Source organism: Eschrichtius robustus, chromosome 6 (assembly GCF_028021215.1).
Source record: "Eschrichtius robustus isolate mEscRob2 chromosome 6, mEscRob2.pri, whole genome shotgun sequence".
NCBI classification, from domain to species: domain Eukaryota; kingdom Metazoa; phylum Chordata; class Mammalia; order Artiodactyla; family Eschrichtiidae; genus Eschrichtius; species Eschrichtius robustus.
This window is the reverse complement of record NC_090829.1, coordinates 36,801,492-36,824,064: the sequence shown is the minus strand read 5'-3', so window position 1 is coordinate 36,824,064 and position 22,573 is coordinate 36,801,492. Positions and strand designations below refer to the sequence as shown.

At 41.2% G+C, this 22,573-nt stretch overlaps 1 protein-coding gene and 1 pseudogene across 5 annotated transcripts in view; one reads left to right on the top strand and one right to left on the bottom strand.

The window, feature by feature from the left end:
• The window catches only part of KCNAB1 (potassium voltage-gated channel subfamily A regulatory beta subunit 1), a 420,969-nt gene that overhangs the window by 84,639 nt on the left and 313,757 nt on the right, over positions 1-22,573 (bottom strand). The gene's annotated exons all lie outside the window — the stretch shown is intronic.
• Positions 3,052-4,362, top strand: LOC137766791 (G2/mitotic-specific cyclin-B1 pseudogene; annotated as a pseudogene).

The window sequence follows — 22,573 nt, the reverse complement described above, 5'->3', positions numbered from 1 at the left end:
CTTGATCTTTTTTTTTTTTTTTTTTTTTTTTTTGAGCCCTAATTACATGCCAGGCAAAGGCACTGCACCCAGGTGCTCCGGACAGTGAGGTGACTGCCCCAGCTCCTGTGTCTCAGGAGCTCACAGTTGACAATACTAGTCAACCAATGCCATGACGGAGGCAAACACAAGGCAGGAAGGGAGGGAGTGCTCTACTCAGACTGGAGGTGGCCCTCAAGAAAGACTTCCAAGAAGAGGTGACACTTTGGTTGAGTTGCAAAGGAAGGAGCTGAATGAAGAGGGGAGGGACAGGCATTCCAGGTACAGGTAAGAGCATGGGCAAGGCAAGTAGAAAACTTGAGTGGGCTGATGAGCCGCGGCGTGGGCTCCTGCTCCGAGGAGTGAAACGTGATGTGGAGAGGGAGGGGTGGCAAGAGGTGGCTGGGCACAGTTTGTGTTTGTGGGGGCAACGAAGAAATATGGTTGGAAACTTATGTTTTGTGTTTTGTAATAACAGGATAGCTACTGTTTACGGAACATCTTCCAAATGCCAACAGGACACTGAGAAACGTGTATACTTTCATCTCTAATCATTTTGACAAACTTACAAGGCAATTTTATTATCCCAGTTTCCAGACGAGGACTCTAACATCAACCAACCTAATACGTGATACACTCGGGACTCCCGCACATGCGGGGCTTCCTTTCCACTGCACTTTGCTGCCTCATCAGTAAGCTTCCAAATTAATTATGGCACTTGGATACATATTCCATAGAAGCATGTTGATGTAACTGTACCTTTTTTCTTCTTAGTTCTCAGGGACTAAACAGAGGTAGAATACAGGTTATTTTACTGTTACACTCTACATCCCCAGAGGTTGTAAATGGGTGGCTTACAGATTGCACTCAGCTTGCAGACTTGTTTTGCCTGGCAAGAACAATGTTGACCCACTTGATATTTTAATAAACTTGGAATAAGTTACCAACATTTTGATAACTTAAGAGATTAATCTCCTTTATCTTAGGAGATATTTCTTTTAAAAGTCTGATTTCTAGCTTCTCTTAACAACAGAGGATCAGTGTCCCCACACGGCAGACATCCCCTAAATCTGAGGGGCAGTGCCCTCTGTGGAAGGGCTATACCCTCCCTGTTTAGTCAAAGGTCACACACTTTCCTTTGTATTTCCAACACTGAAATCAACTGGCAGTTGTTATTTAGTACCACATGTTTACTGCTATTTTTCTCATTGTAAAATTTAGAGAAAAATGGACTTGTGCATCTCCTAAAAAACAAAGTTTAGTATTTCAAGAAAAAATAGGGGTGCACTTTTTTTTGGTGGATGTGAAGAATATCCAAACAAAAAATATTTACAACAGAAAAATTACAACTTAAGGCACTATAATTAAACAAGCCATGACTGGTATACAGAAAAGATGGGCGTTGGGAAACTTAATGGACTGAAGAAATGGCAGCATTTGTTTTGAATGAGAATAAAACAAATGATCTGCTGTGAAATGCAGTTCTCTATTAAGTGAAAAAATTGCCTCGGCATCTAAACCTTTTTACAGACAACACTTTTATAAAAGAGTTTCTTTTGAATGTAGCAGAAATTGTGTCCAGAGCATAAACAAGCACTTGCAAATGTTCATATAAGCAGAAACATTGTCGCTCAGCATGTTAAAAATACGGCTGAGAACTTTCAGGATAAGTTAAATTATTGGTGGCATCTTCTATTGCAGCAAATGAGCACAGAGATATAAATAACAGCACACTGTTAGCTATATTTATTTGCGATGTTTTGAGAATCTTGGAGGGGTCAAAGAAGTTTTGAACAAGAAGTCTCTGCAAGGCAAAATTACTTTGTGATGAGAAGGGTCTCAGACCATTGGATATAGAAGGCACTGTTCCAAATTGTAAGTGTTACTACAGAGCAGGTTCTCACAAAGGGTGGGGCTGACCTTGGACCCATCAAGCGACAGATCAGAGGTGACAGTATTTTGTAGGGGCACTATGCATAAATCCATTAATTTCCTCATTCATCAGGAATTGCTTTGGGCTAAAACGAAACAGGCCATGGATTCACCAATTAATATCATGACTCAGCTATTCTTCTACATCTTGGAGCAAAATCAGGTCAGTGTTTGCTTAATGAATTTGCTGGCTTACTTGTGCTGTGATGTTGGAGCGAATTTTTTTTAACTGTTCATGTCATCAGAGGAAATAGTCCCATTTCCACTTAGCAGCAAAGACTGGCTCAAAGTCCCAAGCTTCTTGCTGACATTATACCTCATCAACACCATGTGAATATTTTTCTACTGGGGCATTCAGAAGTATTTGCACAAATGTCTCATTTGCTTCTCTCAGTACTGACAACAAAGTCTTTGGAAAATTCAATTGTTAAAGAATAATCTGGTTCATCTTCCAAAACTGCAGTCAGTTTCCAGATGTGAAAATGGTAGCCTGAAATTTATTCTCTGCAATGGGGCTTTTGAATACTGGATTTCACGCTTTAGGAAAATAAACTGGTATTATTTAGCTTACCTTTCTTAATTAATTTTTGATAGTACAGATGCAGGGCTATGAAGTTATCAAACTGTACTACAAAATGGTATTGAAGTCTATGACAACATTGAAAGCTGGGACTGTACACCCATCTTGGAGGAAATAATCTTCCTATCCACATCGGGAAAAGCTTATGTTTAGGAGCAGTTTTATTCCAAAATTAATCTGAAAAAACTACTTACCAACCCCAGTTTACACATTTAAGGCTGCATACCATACATGACAGAGAAAACCACAGGGCCTGACTGACATTTTGGTACAGAAGAAAAGACATTAGGTTTCTGATGTCAGGTCAAAGCAGTAATGAATTACAAGGTAATGATAATAATAATAATAAATGTTTTTCTTTTTCAGTTTTAGATTAAAAGTTTAAATATAAAATAGAATATGGATATCAGTGCTGCGGAGGAACGGTTGTTGGCCTGTGGTGGGTTCAAGGTCCCTGGCTGGTCGGGGGCTCCCGTGCTCTGCTTCTCCCCACTGAGCTACTGCCTGGTGCAGAGGAAGCCATGGTGCTCCGGATCACCAGGAACATGAACATTAATGCTGAAAATAATGCGAAGGTCAATATGGCAGGCGCAAAGTGCGTGCCTGTGGCCACTGTTGCAGCCTCTAAGCCCGGGCTGAGGCCAAGAACAGCTCTTGGGGACATCGGTAACAAAGTCAGTGAACAGCCACAGGCCAAACTGCCCCTGAAAAAGGAAGCAAAAACTTTAGCTGCTGGAAAAGTTATTGCTAAAAAACTACCAAAACCTCTGGAAAAGACTCCTGTACCTGTGCTGGAGCCCTAGCTGGAGCCGGATCTGGAGCCAGAGCCAGAACCCGAGCCTGTTAAAGAACAGAAACTTCCCCCTGAGCCTATTTTGGTTGATACTCCCTCTCCAAGCCCCATGGAAACATCTGGCTGTGCCCCTGCAGAAGAATATGTGTGTCAGCCTTTCTCTGATGTAATTCTTACAGTGAATGATGTGGATGCAGAAGATGGAGTGGATCCAAACCTTTGCAGTGAATATGTAAAAGATATCTATGCTTATCTGAGACAACTTGAGGAAGAGCAAGCAGTCAGACCAAAATACCTACTGGGTCGTGAAGTCACTGGAAACGTGAGAGCCATCCTAATTGACTGGCTAGTGCAGGTTCAGATGAAATTCAGGTTACTCCAGGAGACCATGTACATGACTGTTTCCATTATTGATCGGTTCATGCAGGATAACTGTGTGCCCAAGAAGATGCTGCAGCTGGTTGGTGTCACTGCCATGTTTATTGCAAGCAAATATGAGGAAATGTACCCTCCAGAAATTGGTGACTTTGCCTTTGTGACTGACAACACTTACACTAAGTACCAAATCAGACAGATGGAAATGAAGATTCTAAGAGCTTTAAATTTTAGTCTGGGTCGCCCTCTACCCCTGCCTGCATTTCCTTCGGAGAGCGTCTAAGATTGGAGAGGTTGATGTTAAGCTACATACTTTGACCAAGTATCTCATGGAACTAACTATGTTGAACTACCATATGGTGCACTTCCCTCCTTCTCAGATTGCAGTGGGAGCTTTTTGCTTAGCACTGAAAATTCTTGATAATGGTGAATTGACACCAATTCTACAGCATTACCTGTCATACACTGAAGAATCCCTTCTTGCTGTTATGCAACACCTGGCTAAGAATATAGTCATGGTGAATCATGGGCTTACGAAGCACATGACTATCAAGAACAAGTATGCTGCGTCTAAGCATGCTAAGATCAGCACTCTAGCACAGCTGAATTCTGCACTAGTTCAAGATTTAGCCAAGGCTGTGGCAAAGGTGTAACTTGCGAACTTTGGAATTATATAAAATCTGCAAATAAAATTGGCACCATGTGCCATCTGTACACATTATATGTTACATTTATTTACTTTTAATAAAGTTGTAGTCCTTTTTACTTAAAAAAAAAAAAAAAGGGTATGGCTATCATATATATTTACATTAAGTTATACGCCTACACCATAATGTAGTAAAAATGAAGAGTTTGGCTCCATTTTGGGGATTTTGTCATTCTTCCATTCAGCTTACTTTGTTTAGGTAGGCTACGTCCCTGGCCCTTTAGACATTTGCTATTTATATCTTTTATAGTTACTTGTTTACAAACTTTATATCCTCTACTAGAGAGTAAGCTATCTGAGGGTTAGGGTTTTATTTCATTTATCTTCTTACCTCCACAGCCCTAGAATGAAAGTGAGTCCTTAGTAGATGGTTGGTAATTATCTGGTTAAACTGAATTGAATTGACTTTTTGACTATCTTTAATGTACAAAATACTGGGATAGTTTCCCACCAAATAAACGTTTATTTTGATTTATAGAAACATGAAAAATGCTCATCAATAGTCTTCAGTTCTAGTCCCTATGAGATTGATGTGTTTCTCCCCATCCCCTGGTACCCACGCAGCAGTGCCCCCTCCTGGAGAAGGGTAGGCGGAAGGTCCTTCTCCCTGGCTGCAAGGCCTGGGGGTGGGGGGGGTGAGGGCACAGTGTAGGCAGGGTCCACCGTCACCCATGAGGAAGAGTTGCCACTTAAAAATGGGACATATTCCCTCAGGATGGAGAGGGATCAAGTGGCAGCTTTCCGGACAAGGGAACTCTGCTTGTACGATTTTATCTCTAGTACTCCCCTCCACAAGATGTAATTAATTAATTAATTAATACAATTCTCAAAAACCCTTGGTGGCAGTTTCCTTGATCGTTTTTCTCTCTCTAATGAGAACACGCCTGCTTGAGACATAGGATGGCATATGACTATTTCACCGTGAAATCTCAAATTAGTGGGATGTCATTTAGAAGATCATTTTACTTAACTGACACTTGTTATTTCTAACCTTTTAAAAGCAGTGGGAGTATAAAGAGAACTTTGAACTGTTATTGTGTCTTCTGATGAAACTCCTTCATGTACCAAGGAATATATGCTTTGAAAACCTCTGTTTGAGGCCCTTGGCATACACCTACCAGGGCATAGAAAATGATCGGTGAAACATAAAAAGAAAAAGAAAACTACCTTGACACACACACACATACCTATCTTGGTTACTTAATTACCTTGGTGGTGGTTTACAGGGTAATTTCTAAGCATAAGGAAACATGCATATCATTTAAATGATCTCCTTGCCTGTATGAAGACATATTTAGATATTCAGAAGTAATAACGTTTGTGCAGGTAGGCTACCTCCCTGGCCCTTTAACATCTCACATCATCATAGTGTAGTTATCAAAACCAGGAAATGAACACTAGTACAGTACTAGTAACTAAACTACAGACTTTTTTTTGAATTTCATTGTCCTTTTTTTCTGTTCCAGGATCCTAGGCAGGACCCAACACTGCACTTCATGTTCATGTCTCCTTAGTGTCCTCTGATCTGTGACATTCCTCAGTCTTTCCTTGTCTGACACTTTTGAAGAGCACTGATCAAGTGCTTGATCGAATGTCCCTCAATTTGGGTTTGGACCATTTTAGGGTTATAGATTTGGTGACTTCTTTTTCTATACTGTAGTTTGACTTGTTTATGTTTTGGATATATTTTTTATAACTATCAAGAAGGCAATATAAAAATGCAATTATAATATTTATTATGCCACAGTTAACTTTTCTTCATTCTTTTATTAAACAAGTATTTATTTGAGTTTATCATGTGCCAGGCCTTGCACTTAAATTATCAGGATACAACAGTGAGAAAATTATTTCTCCCCTCATGGGGCAGATTTAAGAGGAAAGACAAAATAATAAGAAAAATAAGTTAAATATATAGTGTTTATTTATGAATGTTAATTTCATCAATAAATAAAATATAAAATGAATAAAGTTGCTTGATGAGGGTTAAAGAAAGTCATGTTTATAAGGTCGGCTACAGTAGGTAAAATGTCAGGGGATGGGGTTGAGATTTTAGATGGGGTGGCCAGATAAGGTTCACAATGAAAGTGGCTTTTGAGAAAAGACCCAAAGAAAGTAAAGGAGCTTGCCATGCAGTTACCTTGGAAAAGAACATTTCAATGGGGAAAACAATGTGGAGGGGGCTTACTTGGCATGTTCAAGGTCAATGAGGAAGCCAGTGTGGCCAGAGAAGAGAAGACGAGGTCTGAGGGGTAACGGGGAACAGACTGTGTGGGGTGATATCAATCATAAGAAGGACCTTGGAGAGGAGTTTTGAACAGAGAAGAGACACAGTCTGACACTCTTTGAAAAGGAACCTCTGCTGTGGCGTTGAGGGCACACCTCTGAGGCTGAGGCTGAAGCACCAGCACCAGTGAGGAGGCTGTCGTGATAAATCCAGGTGACACACGACAGTGGTTTGGTCTGAGGTGGTGGTAGTGAGGACGGTCAGAAGTGCTGGAGTTTCTGATAGATTTTGACGGAGAGGCAATAAGATTTGCTGATTAAAAAGGATGTAGGGTGTGAGAGAAGGTGAGACTTCAAGTACAACATCAAGGTCAGAACCAGGGGAGAATAGAGAGCCAATTCAACACACTGCACTCTGGATTTAACCATTTTTAAGTTTGGTAAATAGAGCACACATTGACTCCAGGTTAATGTAGTCAAGGCTGACCAAATGGTCGAGAGGTATTTAATCTAGTGGTGTTTAGAGTTATTCATCTGTTACATCACTGAAGAATTTAAGGTTGGAGATTCAAACCCCAGATCTCAGTGAACTCAGACTACACACTGCACAAAATTAATGTGTTCACCGTCTCATTTTAATAGAATTATTCCCAGAGAGAGGTAGAACTGGGGGTGGGAGCATCCCCCCAAATTTCATGGAAAGCAGGAAACAGAGTGTAAGCCCAAATCAGTGTTGACCTGGAGGATGAAGTGCTAAGCTGTTGGCCACTACCTGACACCAGGGCCAGGGCATTCCTTGCACATTCCAAGTGCACTGTGTGTACCTCCCCTCTTAGCTCTGGGCTGAGCCTTCTGAGAATGGAACCCTTCCCCATGTCCTTACATCCAAATCCTACTTATTCCTCAGGACCCAGAACTTCAGCCTCAGAGTCCAGTGCTGCTGGACCAGTTCCTTAACACTTCCTCTCCTGTAGGTCTCTGTTCCATCAACTCTATGACCCTAGGGAAGTCCCAACCTCTTGATTTCAAGTTTCCTCACACACAAAATTAGGGACCTTAAGCTTCCTTCATCTCTATGATTTCGTGATTCTGTGGCTGGGCTTTGAAGGGTGAAGAACTCATCCCATTCTACCACTTTGAACAAAGCATTACTACCACACCAACCATATCGCATTGTAACTGCATAAATTTTTTTTCACATATGACTTGTTCACCGGACTGCATCTGTCCTGAGGGGAGGGACCAAGTTAAATCTAAATCTTTAACTCTAGCCACCGAAGTGAAGCCTGGCACATAGTAGGTGCTTAATAATCATTCACTGAATCAGTAAATAAACACTTTAAAAATTTGGGTGTCCAGGGACTTCCCTGGTAGTCCAGTGGTAAAGAATCCACCTTCCAACGCAAGGGATGTGGGTCCGATCCCTGGTTGGGGAACTGAGATCCCACATGCCACAGGGCAACCAAGCCTGTGCGCCACAACTACTGAGCTCGTGCACCTCAACAAGAGAGCCCGCGTGCTGCAAACTACAGAGCCCATGCGCCCTGGAGCCCGCGCACCACAACTAGAGAGAAGCCCGTGAGCTGCTTCAGATCCCACGTGCCTCAACGAAGATCCGGTGTGCCTCAACGAAGATCCTGTGTGCCGCAACTAAGACCCGACGCAGCCAAAAAAGTAAGGAAAATAAACAAACAAAAAAACTCGGGCGACCAGCCCTGTAAGAAATGTCTCTAACATGAGAACATGTTGGTTGTTTCCCTGATTCACTACATTGGATCAGAGGTTTTCAAGCCTGGCTGCACATTTGAATATCCTGGGGAGCTTTCAATGATTCTGCTGACCTGGTCCCTCATCAGACCAGTTAAATCAGAATCTCTGGGAACAGGACCCCCAGCATCAGAATTCTTAAAAGATCTTCAGATAATCCTAACGGCAGCCAGGGTTGAGGACCATAGTTCTATTTTTTTTTTTAATTTTATTGAAGTATAGTTGATTTCACAATGTTGTGTTACTTTCTGCTGTATAGCAAAGTGACTCAGTTATACACATATATATTTTTTCATACTCTTTTCCATTATGGTTTATCTCAGGATATTGAATATAGTTTCCTGTGCTATGTAGTAGGATCTTGTTTATCCATCCTATACACAGTAGCTCGCATCTGCTAATCCCAAACCCCTAATCCTTCCCTCCCACAACCCCCTTCCTTGGCAACCACAAGTCTGTTCCCTATGTCTGTGAGTCTGTTTCTGTTTCGTAGATATGTTCCTTTCTGTCGTATTTTAGATTCCACATATAAGTGATATCATATGGTGTTTATCTTTCTCCTTCTGACTTATTTTGCTTAGTATGATCATCTCTAGGTCCATCCATGTTGCTGCAAATGGCATTATGTCATTCTTTTAAATGGCTGAGTAATAGTCCATTATGTGTCTATATATATATATATATATATATATCAATAGATATCTATCTATATCTGTACCTATCTATCTATCTATATCACATCTTCTTTATCCATTCATCTGTTGATGGACATTTAGGATGTTTCCATGTCTTGGCTATTGTAAACAGTGCTGCTATGAACACAGGGGTGCATGCATCTTTTTGAATTATAGTTTTGTCTGGGTATATGCCCAGGAGTGGGATTGCTAGATCATATGGCAACTCTATTTTTAGTTTTCTGAGGAAACTCCATACTGTTTTCCATAGTGGGTGCACCAATTTACATTCCCACCAACAGTGTAAGAGGGTTCCCTTTTCTCCACACCCTCTCCAGCATTTATTATCTGTAGACTTTTTAATGATGGCCATTCTGACTGGTGGGAGGTGGTACCTCATTGTAGTTTTGATTCGCATTTCGCTAATAATTAGCGATGATGAGCATCTTTTCATGTGCCTATTGTCCTCTCCATCTGTATGTCTTCTTTGGAGAAATGTCTATTTAGTTCTTCTGCCCATTTTTCGATTGGGTTGTTTGTTTTGTTGTTGTTGTTGTTATTGAATTGTAGCAGCTGTTTGTATATTTTGGAAATTAAGCCCTTGTTGGTCACTTCATTTGCAAATATTTCTCCCAGTCCGTAGAATGTCTTTTCATTTTGTTTATGGTTTCCTTTGTTGTGCAAAGGCTTATAAGTTTGATTAGGTCCCATTTGTTTAGTTTTGCTTTTATTTCTATTGCCCTGGGAGACTGACCTAAAAACACTGGTATGATTTATGTCAGGGAATGTTTTGCCTATGTTCTCTTCTAGGAGTTTTATGGTGTATTGTCTTATATTTAAGTCTTTAAGCCATTTTGAATTTATTTTTGTATATGGTGTGAGGGTCTGTTCTAGCTTCATTGATTTACATGTGGCTGTCCAACTTTCCCAACATCACTTGCTGAAGAGACTCTCTTTTCCCCATTGTATACTCTTGCCTCTTTTGTCGAAGACTAACTGGAGGACCACAGCTCTAGATTCTTCACATACTGATATTTTAGTACCTCTTCCTTTTCTTTACACTCTGACTTGCCTTTCTAATTCTTTTACTCAGCTGTTACTTTACCATTCCCATTTTCAGAGGTTAAGTTACTTGCCCAGAGTCCAAGTAACTAGTAATTGGTGGAGTTGGAGCCAGGATTTAACCAATGTCGCACCCTTCATCACAGTATGGTATGGAAAGATTGCTGTTCTTTCAGTAAGGTAGGTGAGTTGCACAGTTACCTTAATGTTCATATTGATGCAGGGTCAAAACAAAACAAACAGAAAGCAGATACCTAGAAATCTGGCCTGAGAGAAAGGCTCAGAAAATGGGATTGAGATGTACAGACAGGTGACAGAGGTGAAGAATTGGCTTATTGCCCTTGGTGCCCTCTTGAAGGGCATGGAATGGAGCTGTCCTCCTGCTGGGGAGGCAGCAGAGTGAGTGGCTAAGTAGCAAAACAACATTCTGAGCAACCCCATTGTGGCCACTGTAGATGAACTGGATGTAGACCTATGTCTGGGCATGTGGGACATAGCTCAAGGCTCTATCTTTTTCAAATGGTACAGACAAAGCATTCTTTCTTATATCAGTTTGTATTTGTTTTCCACCAAGCCTGGCCCTTATTTTTGGATCCAAGCTGCAGTCTGGTCTCTCGTTTTTTGGCTACTAGTGTATTGCTAATGAGCATCTGGCCTGAGATAACAGGAGTGATAACAGCCTAGCCTTTACTGTTTTACTTTGGTTACCTTTTCTTGCAAGAGCCAATAATACTATTTAAAATCTGGGCAGGGAGGGGGGGGGCAATGAAGGGCTGCTTTCACACCTGCACTTTAAAAAAGAGCTTGAAATAGTAATGCAACTAGGCAAGGAAGTGGTAAAGGCCATGCAGAATAAAAGTGGGCTCTCAGGCAAGGGAAGTGCAAGTAGTATACTCTTTCACAGGCAACTCTGCAAGATCTGAAGAATTCCATGTATATAAAGATGAGGAAGTGAAGTGGTAGAGAAATGACTTTCCACAGGTGGTTAGTGGTGGGATCTCCAAGGCCGTGGTCTCCCCCAGCCTCATGCTGTTTTCTGGTAATGATGCCTCCTCGTCTCCCCCACATACTCTGCTCCAGCCAAAATGGTATGGCCTAGCGTTTGCTCTGAATGCTTGTAACAATATCTTGCTTTCATGAATCTTCCCACTTTCTTCCCTCTGCCAAATGCCTCCTGACTGAACCTTCCTTATGATAAGCTTTACATCTGTTTCTGCCCACAAACTTCCTTGTCTATGGATGAAGAACAGGCCACTCCTCTGGGCCACCTCCCTGCTCCCAGATTCTCCCATTTCCACCTGAGGACAGGTTTTATCTTTCTTCCCATGAGACCTCATACACAGAGCCATCCTGGGCTTTAAGCTCTCAAACCCTTAAGAGCCAGGAATGAGAGTGGAGCCATAATGAGATGTACCTGTCATTGAAGAAATTCTTGGGCGTATTCTTGGGTGTATGAAGGAGCAGAGTGTACTGGTGGGCAAGGCAGTGGCAGAGGGGAGCCTGGTCTTAGATTAGGCAAGGCCAACGTAGAGCTGGCTGGCTGGGTCTTCCAGAAAAACCTGTGGACCTTCTTCTAATACTTGTCTGAAGGCTGGCGGTTTTGAGGGTTAAACGTCTAGGATTGACATTACATCCTTCGCGATCCTTATAGAGAATGTACAAATATTTGATATTTTCCTTCTTTCTTTGACTTAAAGTTTTATGTACTCTTAATTCCGAGGGATACTGCTAGCTCCATTTTGTCTTAAGATTTGTTTCAGGGCAAATCTACCTGGAACCACTTTGTTCTGTTTCTCCATTAATCTGATCAGTAAAGTTTAAAGACAAGGCAGTAGTAACAGAAGTAGGATGAAGGACTGGAGGAGAAGTTTAGAAGAGGCAGTTTTGTTCTATAAAGCAGAATGCCAGGGTTGACAGTCCCCTCAGGAGCTGCTGTGCACATAGCATAGGAATGAAATTTCACTGCCTTAAATCTTCCCCCAGAAAGCAATGACCCACTCCCCAAATTTAAATGTTAGAATTAATGATACATAGTAATGTAAATCCATGGCTACATCTTCTTACATTTCCTCATGTAGGTGTGACTCCTGAATTGGTTGATTTAGCACCTTTAGCCTGTTATGAAAAGTTTCAATAAAGCCAAAAAATTCTTTGATGAGTTTTTCTTCCTAGGGTGTTTTAATTTTCTGCCCACACTATTGGAATGAATATTACTACTTTTATAATAAGAAGCAAAAGTTTAAAAAAAAAAAATCCGTATTGCTTTACTGGGAAATCCATTGATAAACAAGGATTCTAACAAATTACAACTCTTCCTATTTCCTGAACGTGAAAAAGAGGCAGAGGCGCTGTTTACATTTTGTTAATACTTTGTCCTAAGTTTCTTGGTCAAATTTCTCATGTTTTATTGTACTAACATTTACATGCTGAAAATTATTTCTTACAACAAAGTTTCCAGGGCACTTGTAACCAGCATGCATCATTAATGTGCCTTATTCATTTTGCTCTTTGGAAGCACTCCTATAAGAAATGAACGGAATAGTGGTGCTGGGAAAACTGGACAGCTGGACATGTAAAAGAACAAAATCAGAACATTTTCTCATGCCACATAAAAAAAATAGATTCAAAGTGGATTAAAGACCTAAATGTAAGACCAGAAACCATAAAACTCCTAGAAGAAAGCATAGGCAGAACACTCTGACATAAGTCTTAGCAATATTTTTTTGGATCTGTCTCCTCAGGCAAAGGAAACAAAAGCAAAAATAAACAACAGAACCTAATTAAACTTAAAAGCTTTTGCACAGCAAAGGAAACCATCAACAAAATGAAAAAACCTACAGAATGGGAGAAAATATTTGCAAATGATATGACCAATAAGGGGTTAATATCCAAAGTATATAAATAGTTCATACATCACACTATAAAAAAACCTGAAAAACAAATAACCTGACTAAAAAATGGGCAGGAGACCTGAATAGATATTTTCCCAAAGAAGATATACAGATGGCCAACAGGCACATGAAAAGATGCTCAGCATCACTAATCATCAGGGAAATTCAAATCGAAACCACAATGAGATACCACTTCACACTTCACACCTGTCGGAATGACTATTGCCAAAAGGACAACAAATAAAAAACGTTGGCAAGGATGTGGAGAAAAGAGAACCCTAGCACACTGTTGGTGAAAATGTAAATTGGTACATCCACTGTGGAAAACAGTATGTAGGTTCCTCAAAAAACTGGAAATAGAACTACTATATGATCCAGCAATTCCACTCCTGGGTATATATCCAAAGAAAATGAAAACACTAATTCAGAAAAATATATGCACCACAATGTTCACAGCAGCATTATTTACAAGAGCCAAGATATGGAAGCAACCTAAGTGTCCATCAACAGATGAATGGATAAAGAAGATGTGGTGTATGTGTGTGTGTACACACACACATACACATACAAATGGAGTACTACTCAGCCATAAAAAAGAGTGAAATTTTGCCATTTGCAGTAACACGGATAGACTTGGAGGGCATTATGTTGAATGAAATAAGTAGGACAGAGAAAGACAAATACTGTATTTTATCACTTATATGTGGAATCTAAAAAATAAAACAAACAAATGAATATAACAAAACAGAAACAGACTTACAGATATGGAGAACAAACTGGTGGTCACCAGTGGGGAGGGGAGAAAAAGGAGGGGCAAGAGAGGGGTAGGGGATTAAGAGGTACAAACCATTATGTATGAAATAAATAAGCTACACAGATATATTGTATAGCACAGGGACTATAGCCAATATTTTATAATGACTTTAAATGGGGTATAATCTATAAAAATATTGAATCCCTATGTTGTACACCCAAAACTAATATAATATTGTAAGTCAACTATACTTCAATTAAAAAAAAGAACTGTACAGAATATTTAACGTAAGTGAAATAACACTGTTGGAATAAAATTAGACACTATGGGATACTAGGACTAAATGGCAACTTCTGTTTTTTAAAACAAATTCAAATATTTTCAGTATCTTATTCTAAACTGGTTGAAATTAAGGTTGAAAGTATGTATATACATATATATATTTTTTCTTTTTCTGTGAACTCCTAACATGGGACCTGAAACACACAGTATGTGCTCAAATACATATTTTTATTTTTGGCTTTATCTCTTGTCTTTCCATAGTAAGTTATTATGAATAAGAACTCTCTGGAAAAACACTACTGTCAAGAAGTTTGAAAGTCAAGGTGACCTCCTTTACACTTACTTTTATCTTTAAAAAGTTCACGGCAAATCTTTATCTTTGTGCAGGGATATATTTCTTTGATAGTTCAGTGAATTATTCTCCCCCAAACAGTAATAATTTTGAATAACTCTGGTGTAGCTGTACATAAAAAACAGTTTGTGCTCATAGGACTATCAAGATATACTGGGAAATAAATTTTAATTCCATGGCGAGGCAAAGAAACTTTCTTAGTGAAAACAAGATAGGGATAATATATTGTGAAAAAGAATGAAAAAATTTTATAACAGTCCTTTCAAATTCTCCCTCTTGTGCTGTGAGTTTCATGATGTTTTATTGTATTAAATATCACTAATGAAAACTCAAAGTTGGAATACAAAGTGCTTCACATACTTTTTGACTAAGAAGTTTTTGAAATGTAGAGAAATTAAAACTGAGGAAATGTATAAGGGATAATTTAGCAAAAACCTAAAGATTTTTAAAAGTTCCCAACCCTATTACACTCAAATTAACCCAATTCCCATGTTTCCCTGTGGATTTATATATTTACATACAAAGATTAGCTTATTTTATCTGTAGCTGTTAATGATTTCAGCTTTTTCTTTTTAACCTATAATGTCCTTTTCCTAATGGAAAATTCATAGCTGTATCAAGCAGATGAGGTATTCTAGCATTTTCCATAGAACTATGCATGAAATTTTTTATGCACTCTTTCTCTATTTCTAACTAAGCTACAAAGGTCTTCCTCTTTCAGTAACTGTATGTAGAAATTTATCATGTTAAAGAAGAAAACAGAGCAATACTAACTCATAAAACCATGTTGGTGTATCTTTAGTTTGAGGAGATCCCGTTTAATTCAAATTCTACACAGAGTCACTTACCTTTGAAATGGTATTTTATATTATACTGAAAGCTTACTTGTGGTATGGAAGAAGCCCAGAACAGCTCCTGGCAGCCTCATCTGGACACTGGTGCCCCTAGGCTTTGGCACTGACGCAATGGCAGTATTATAAACACATAGTCCGATTTTACAGGTTGGAATGAAATTTCCTAACATGCTGTATAGAAAGTTAAATGTAGATAACCAGAGGCATCAAAAAATATAAAAAATATACTGCTATGTCAACAATACTTTGGATTGTTCTCAAACACAGAGGACAGCCCTTCTGGAGACATTTTCAAAACTACTAACATCTTGGGATAATCTCTGTATCCCCAGAGACTACATAAAACCTGGTACATAGGAGGGGCTTATTAAGTGTTTCATGAATTCAAGAACAGCAGAGAAGAAGTGATCCTCATAGAAGGAGTGTTCAATAAACTCTTTTATTGCCTGCTGATTTTCTTTTCATTAATTCATTGCTTGGAAACGAGTAAATATGAATAAGTCCATCTGTGGCCTTTATATGAGTTTGTGACCTGGGTACCCATCAGCCACCACACTGATATACACAATGAGAGGACATTCTGAAGGGTGGCCGGCAGCTCGGCCTGGATCTAGGGAGTAATTATGGTAGAAATAACACTTGCGTTTGCCATCTTAAAGCAGTGATGGCATCTATTTCTCCTTCTGCTAGCACCAGGGGCCCCGATTTAGGGAAGCAAGGTAGGGTGTGCCCAGAAGGAACTCCTGGGGCAGCAAAGATAACCTCCTGGTGACTCTCCATCTTTGATTATTCTGTGGTTAGTCAAGAACCTTAAGGATCACTCACTATGAAGAATTAGAACCTTCTGTTAACTAGGAAAGAAAAAGAGTACCTAACGGCAGCGAAGAGTGTGCTACCAAAAAGTTGGGTGTGTACAGCCCCTCATGATTCCTGAAGGCTGGGTGGAGAGCTCAGTCTACCCTCCCCAAGGACAGGGGATCTCTCTGCCTTGTTCATCACTGCCTCTCCAACACCTAGAACAGATTTGAGTTTTGCAGATCAACTATCTCACATGTCCTATGCAACGCATTCTAAAAGCATCTCTTATTTTTCAAAAAATCATGAAGGGTAGGTATTTTCATTTTCTTTCAGATACACCTGAGGTTCATTATGTCTGTGGCTAAATAGGTTCACCTTTGAGACCTGGTTCATCTCTAAAATAGACACTGATACCTACTCCAGTATTGCTGTGAGAACTAAACGAGACAACGATGGAACACTTTTTGGAGAACTTACATTGTGCCAGGCGCTGTGCTACACACTTTATAGACATGATCTCATCTGGAACTCATGACCACTCTGGTTTGAGTTTATTTGCTGGGGAGGGGGAGGGGGTGGTTGAGCCGGGATGTGAGCCCAGGCAGAGTGACTCCACAGTCCACGCCCTTAACAATTCCAGTAGTTTATGCCAAGGGTCTAGTACAGTACCGAGCATACAACAGGTGCTCACTAAATGTTACTTTCCTTCTTATCTTCCAAAGAGATACTATTTGAAGCAGCAAAAGTTCCATAGGAAGATAAATGACTTTTCCTGAGATGGCAGTGAAAGCCAAAGTCAACATTGGAATGCACCAATTCTAACAGTCTACTCATCTCAACAAAGCTCAGGAAGATTTATTATTTATTACAGATCATTCTGAAGTGACATATGGAGAGTGACGAATAGACTAAAACATCAAAAATGCTGCAAAATTCCGAGTTTCAATTGGACTAAAGCTAGATGAAAGACAAACACCCCACCTGGTACTTGTTTCTTCATTGGGCACCAGAAGTGGCATCCGTCTTGTTCTCTGGTCGTGCCTCCTGCATGCTGCCTGGGAATCCAAATCTCTTAGGTGCTCAAAGCTTCCATGGTGGACCCAGCCATCCGATGAGCAAGTAACTCAGGTGGCGAGCCAGGCCAGCTGTCCTCAACTCTGGCCCAGTTAGTAGGACCACCTGGGAGCTGATGCCCTGCCCCACCCCAGAGATTCTAGTCTGGTTGATCTGAGGAAGTGCCCAGGCACAGGTATTTTTTAAAAGCTCCCATGCAACTGTATTGGTAGCCAGAGTTGAAAACTGGTCTAGGCAGCAGTCAGGATGTCATTGAATGAACTCAATCCCTCTGCAAGCTCTCAGTTTGATGGGAAGCCCCAGAATGGTAGGGAGAGAGACATTATGTACTGGGCCCAGAGGCTGAAGAACAATACAACAAAGACGGTGGAAGTTGGCTTTGACCCCAAACTGGAGAATGTAATGCCTTTTTAGAGTCTTTAGCCCTGACCACATAAAGGGTTACAGACTATTCTTTCAAGATGCTCTCTTTGGCACTTTGCCCTTCATTTTATTAGTATTATTAATCTTCTGCAAAAATCCCAGTGGCAGTAAATACCTGCAGCAAAAATAGCTTAGTGGAAATAAAGAAGGGTGGAATAAAAAAGAGCATCAGCAGTCTTGTTTTCTGGGACAAGATGACAAGGGCCACCAATCCTAAGAGAATAGGGTACAAGTGAGACACATCAGTTTGGTGGGGTCAGGGTGGAATTTCTCCCACTGGTGCCATATAGAATGATTAATTCATTATGGAAAGTTGAAAGCTTCGCTGAAGCCTAGTCAGAGATGGGCTATGAGATCATTATACTGTTCCTACATGTTTTATTACCTCTAGACAACTCTTGATTTTTCACTAACAGGTTTTCATGTCTATGGCACCGTATTCAAAAGAAATACAAAGTTCACTCCAAAGACAAACATAAATGCATGTTCAGTTTTCTGTGTCACTGTCCCCTCTCTTATCAGAGGTAGTTGAGAGTCCGCTGTCTTTTCCTTATGTCTGTCTCCAGTGGCTCTACTGGAAGAGCAACACAGCAGCCATTAAAGTCTCCGAATAAAGTGCCCAGTCTTCTTAAAGTCACACTGGTATAGAAACTACAGACATTTAGCACACCCTGGAATTTGCAAACTCTCAAGTATAAAACTCAGTTTCAGAAAATGTAGGCAATGATTATCAGAAGAAACCGTAGTAAAGGTTGATGGGGTGGAAACAGAAGACCACAATGGTGCCATGAACAACAGAACTGAACTTGCACACAAGAGAACTTGGGTGGAGGTGTGCCTCATGTGTATTCCGAATATATGCATTAATGACCAGGTCATAAGCCCTCGCATGCTACAAGCTGTCACTCTTGCAGATTTTGTGTAGGTACATCCCCACACATGTTGTCCTCAAACTCTTTACCTTCCTCCAGTCTATCTATTCTGTCTTCAATTCCTTCCTTAACCAGGGAGCTTAGGCTAGCTGGATGACGTGGTTCACCATTTAGAAGATTTCTCTTGCCCTATTCTCAGCTCCATTACTTCACTGTTCCTTCATTTCACCTGGCTGGCAAAGACTGACACCTGGAGGAGTCTGACTGTCCAGCTGCTCATCACCTATAACCAAGATGCTGAGCTGTGCTGGAGAAACTCACGGACTGCAGAGAACCATGCATCGTAAATGCCTGGTCTACAGTAACTACACAGAGAGCCCAGCAGACCTCTGCTTTTTAATCATCCCCCCCACCCCGTTTGGATTTCAAACCTGCCCTACTTTTCTCAACCTCAGTCCTACCTCCTCCTTCTTTAATGTCACCAGATAAACCTGCCTCCTGCTTCACAGAGAACATAAAAGAAATAAAGTGTAAACCCCTCTCTACTTCCTGCTACCAAAGCTATCAAGCTATCAGACGTGACTGCCCATTTCCACGTGGGCTTCCAGCTGCCTCTGGTATGAGAACAGCCCACCTCCCTCACCCTCAGGTGGGTGTGCGCTCAACACTGGCTTCCGAGGTGAGGGAGCACAGAATAAGACAACACCCGTCCTCTCCTCCTTTCTTCCTGTCCCTGGGGAAGAGTGTCCCTTTTCTTTCCAAGGCTGTTTCTCTGCTGATCCCATCTCCTTGCTCCTTCTCAGGGCCCTCACTCCATTGATTATCATCTCTCATTACTGCATCTTCTCTTTGCTTGAATTCTATACTTTTTTTTTTTTTCTGTTGGGAGTATAGTTGCTTTACAATGTTGTTAGTTTCTGCTGTACAGCAAAGTGAATCAGCTATACGTATACATATATCCCCTCTTCCTTGGATTTTCTTCCGATTTAGGTCATCACAGAGCACTGAGTAGAGTTCCCTGTGCTATACAGTCTGTTCTCATTAGTTATCTATTTTATACATAGTAGTGTATATATATAAATCCCAATCTCCCAATCCATCCCACCCCCCCTTACTTTGTTTATTTCATTAATTTTACCCCCACATTTCACTTCCTTTTGGTTCATATTTGTCTGATTTTTATTTGCCCGTTTAAAAATTTTCCATTTATCTCCATCCTCTCCCTTAAAGAAGGTATCTAGGAACTTTTTTTTTTTTTAACCCAATCTCTGAAACTTTGTAATTTACTACACTGACACCTATGTTAGTTCTTTACTTCAGATATTTTATTTTATGCTTTTAAAAACACTTCCTTTTGTATTTTCTTTACCAGTCTTTCGCTGATTTGGCCAAGCCTCATTTAGCTCACCAGTCCCCCTACCTATTCTGCGCAGGCTCTGTGTATATGCTCACAGTGCGATGAACTGGGCTCACAGTTAGTGGGCAATTAACTGACTGTTACATTTAATCTTCTGTAAAAGTGAGAATATTTGAGTCGTTTGCAGCCTGTCTCCTTGCCTCTATTCCCAGTCCTCTCTAATTTGCTGTCTGCAGTGTGACCACAGCGACCAGAATGAGCTTCCTAAAATGCATCTGGCCAAGCAACACCTGGAGTGAAATATTTCAGTGACTCCTCATCACAAAACAGATACATTCCAAGCTTCGTGGCATGGCTTCCAACGTTATTCATAATCTTCCCAAAGTCATCTCTCATCGTTTTCTCTCCCATGTAGTTCCTTCTCCAGGCCATGCTGGTTTAGACTCCCAGGCTTCTCTTCCTGAAATTTATTTATCAATTCATTTAGAAAGCACTTATTGAGCCCCATAATTTTTCAGAGCCATGCCAGATGGTGGGGTCAAAATGGCAAATAATAATAATGGTGTCTTTTTCCCGGAGCTCCCAGTCCAGTGGGGAAGACAGAAAAATACCACATCCTGGTAAGACGGGTTGTGATAAGAACTAACAGGAAGCCTCTGTCTAGACGTGGATGGTCAGGAAGGCAACCATCAAGCCTAGATCTGAGTGAAGGGTAAGTAGGAAATGTTTTTAAAAGGAATGCCTGTGGCTTTTTTTCCTTATCCACCTGACAGATTCCTATCCATCCTTCAAAATCCCACTGCCCCTATCAGCACCTTCCTCATTCCCCAGAAGAGGTGGTTGCTTCATCATCTGTGCCACTTCTGTGTCCTATACCTCTATCTCTCTGTCTCTCTACCTCTGTTATTGTTAAACTGCTTTTTTCCTTGTTTCCTCTTTGACCTGGCTCTATCCTACCCTATTCATCCTTTCATACTCAGCTCAGATATTTCTTCCCCCAGGAAGCCTTCCATGATCTCCTCTTAGGCAGCCCTCATATGTGTTCACACAGCACCTCATATTTCTCTCAGAGCCCTGGTCACACTGTGATTCCTTCATTCATCCATTCATTCCATAAATGAGCATATATAAGCAGCTTCTCTGATCTAGGCATGTGTTCTGAACTGATAATCAAGCAGGAAATAAGTCAGACTAATAAGCTATCACCAGCAAACATAAATGCAAGGTGTCCTCTGGGGGCACACAGCCCAAGGATCTCATCTTGCCTGGGAATCAGGTCACTGCCCCCTCCCCGCCTCCCTGCATGTGGGCTGTGTGAAGGTGGCCACTGGTGCTCTGGTGTGTTTTTTCTCCTGTTTCCCCGGCATGCCGTGTGGCACATCTTGTGAAATCTTTGGACACACAAATGAAGGAGAGGAGTGCTGACCCCGTGCCTTCCAGGGATGATGGAATCAGCCTCAGTTTCTACCCTCTAAGAGCTCAAACTGAGACATGGGTGGCATCAGAGGCAGCCCATCCACCAGCAGGACCAGGGAAGCCAACCAGCCCTCCCAGGAAGGTGCTGGAAGGAAGGGTGACTGGAATGGTGTGACAGGTAAAAAAGCCAGACAGAGGGTCACTTCTAGAAATGAGTCTCAGGGCCAGTCTTGCCTTCTGTCTTCAGCCAGAAGCAGTTAAGTATCACCACTGAAAGCAGGTCGGCTGAGTTGGGCTCCAGTTTCTGCTCAGAAAGGGCCAAAGGAAAGGGTGGCATAGAGCAGAGGGTGGAGAAACGGGAAGGAAGGTAGAGTAAGAGACTAAGAAGAAACATGACAAGTTCCCCCAGAAAACTTGTTTCTAGTCATTGCAAGCAGAGCCAAGCCCGGACCGTCCATCTCCTGTTTCCTTCTCTTCAGCCTGAAGAAATCCCCACGGTTAGGCTGTCAGCTCTAATTTAGCTACCGCTCATTACCTCATCACCCATTTTCTGTAACTGCATGTTGGGTAGCCTCCTCCTCCTCTCATTTTAATTAGTAGTCAGATACAAAGTGAGCATTGATGGTATTTTCTGCTTTGCTCTCCTGGAGGTCCTCCTTTGCATATTCCAGGTGTTAGGATGAAGCTTTCATTTGTAAATGAGCCTCAGGTCTCCCAGATCCTTCAACATGATGGGGAAGTATTAAAAAGGCAAAGCTACATATTTATCCTGCTGAGGTAAATTCTGTCCATTAGGCAAACTGAGGGAGCAGAAGGTAAACATGAGCTGACTCAGCAAACTCTGCGCATACCTCATGCTACAGAAAGGGCTGGGAGAATTTTGATGTTCAACCTTGGCCACCAAAGACATAGAAAAGGCTCAGATAAGCTAAAATAAGTGGGGGAAGGGCTTTCAGGATCCAGGGATATCTTTTCTTCTTCACTCAGAGCAGAGAAACTCAGAGCACTTTAAGCAAGAGTGCTTTAAATTTCCTTTAGGAAACTGCATTCTGTGGTTGGGGTGGATTTAAACCCTTCCCCAGCTTCAGGGGTGGTTCTTGATTGCCTGCAGTTCTTCAGTGACCGATTCACAGATGGATATATAAGGCAGTCAGAGCCAATGGGATATATGGCTTGGAGCATGTGCAGCCATCTTGTCACTCTGAGGGCAGTCTGAGAATGGACAAGCCTCCAGCTTGCAGAGCTCATAGTCTGATCCCTGGATCAAGCCATTTGGGTCCACTGTCCCTATGAGCCTAAACATTTCTGTTTCTGCTTAAGCTGATGCTTTCACTTTGCTTCGAACTGGGTTTTCTGTTCACTGACTCTAG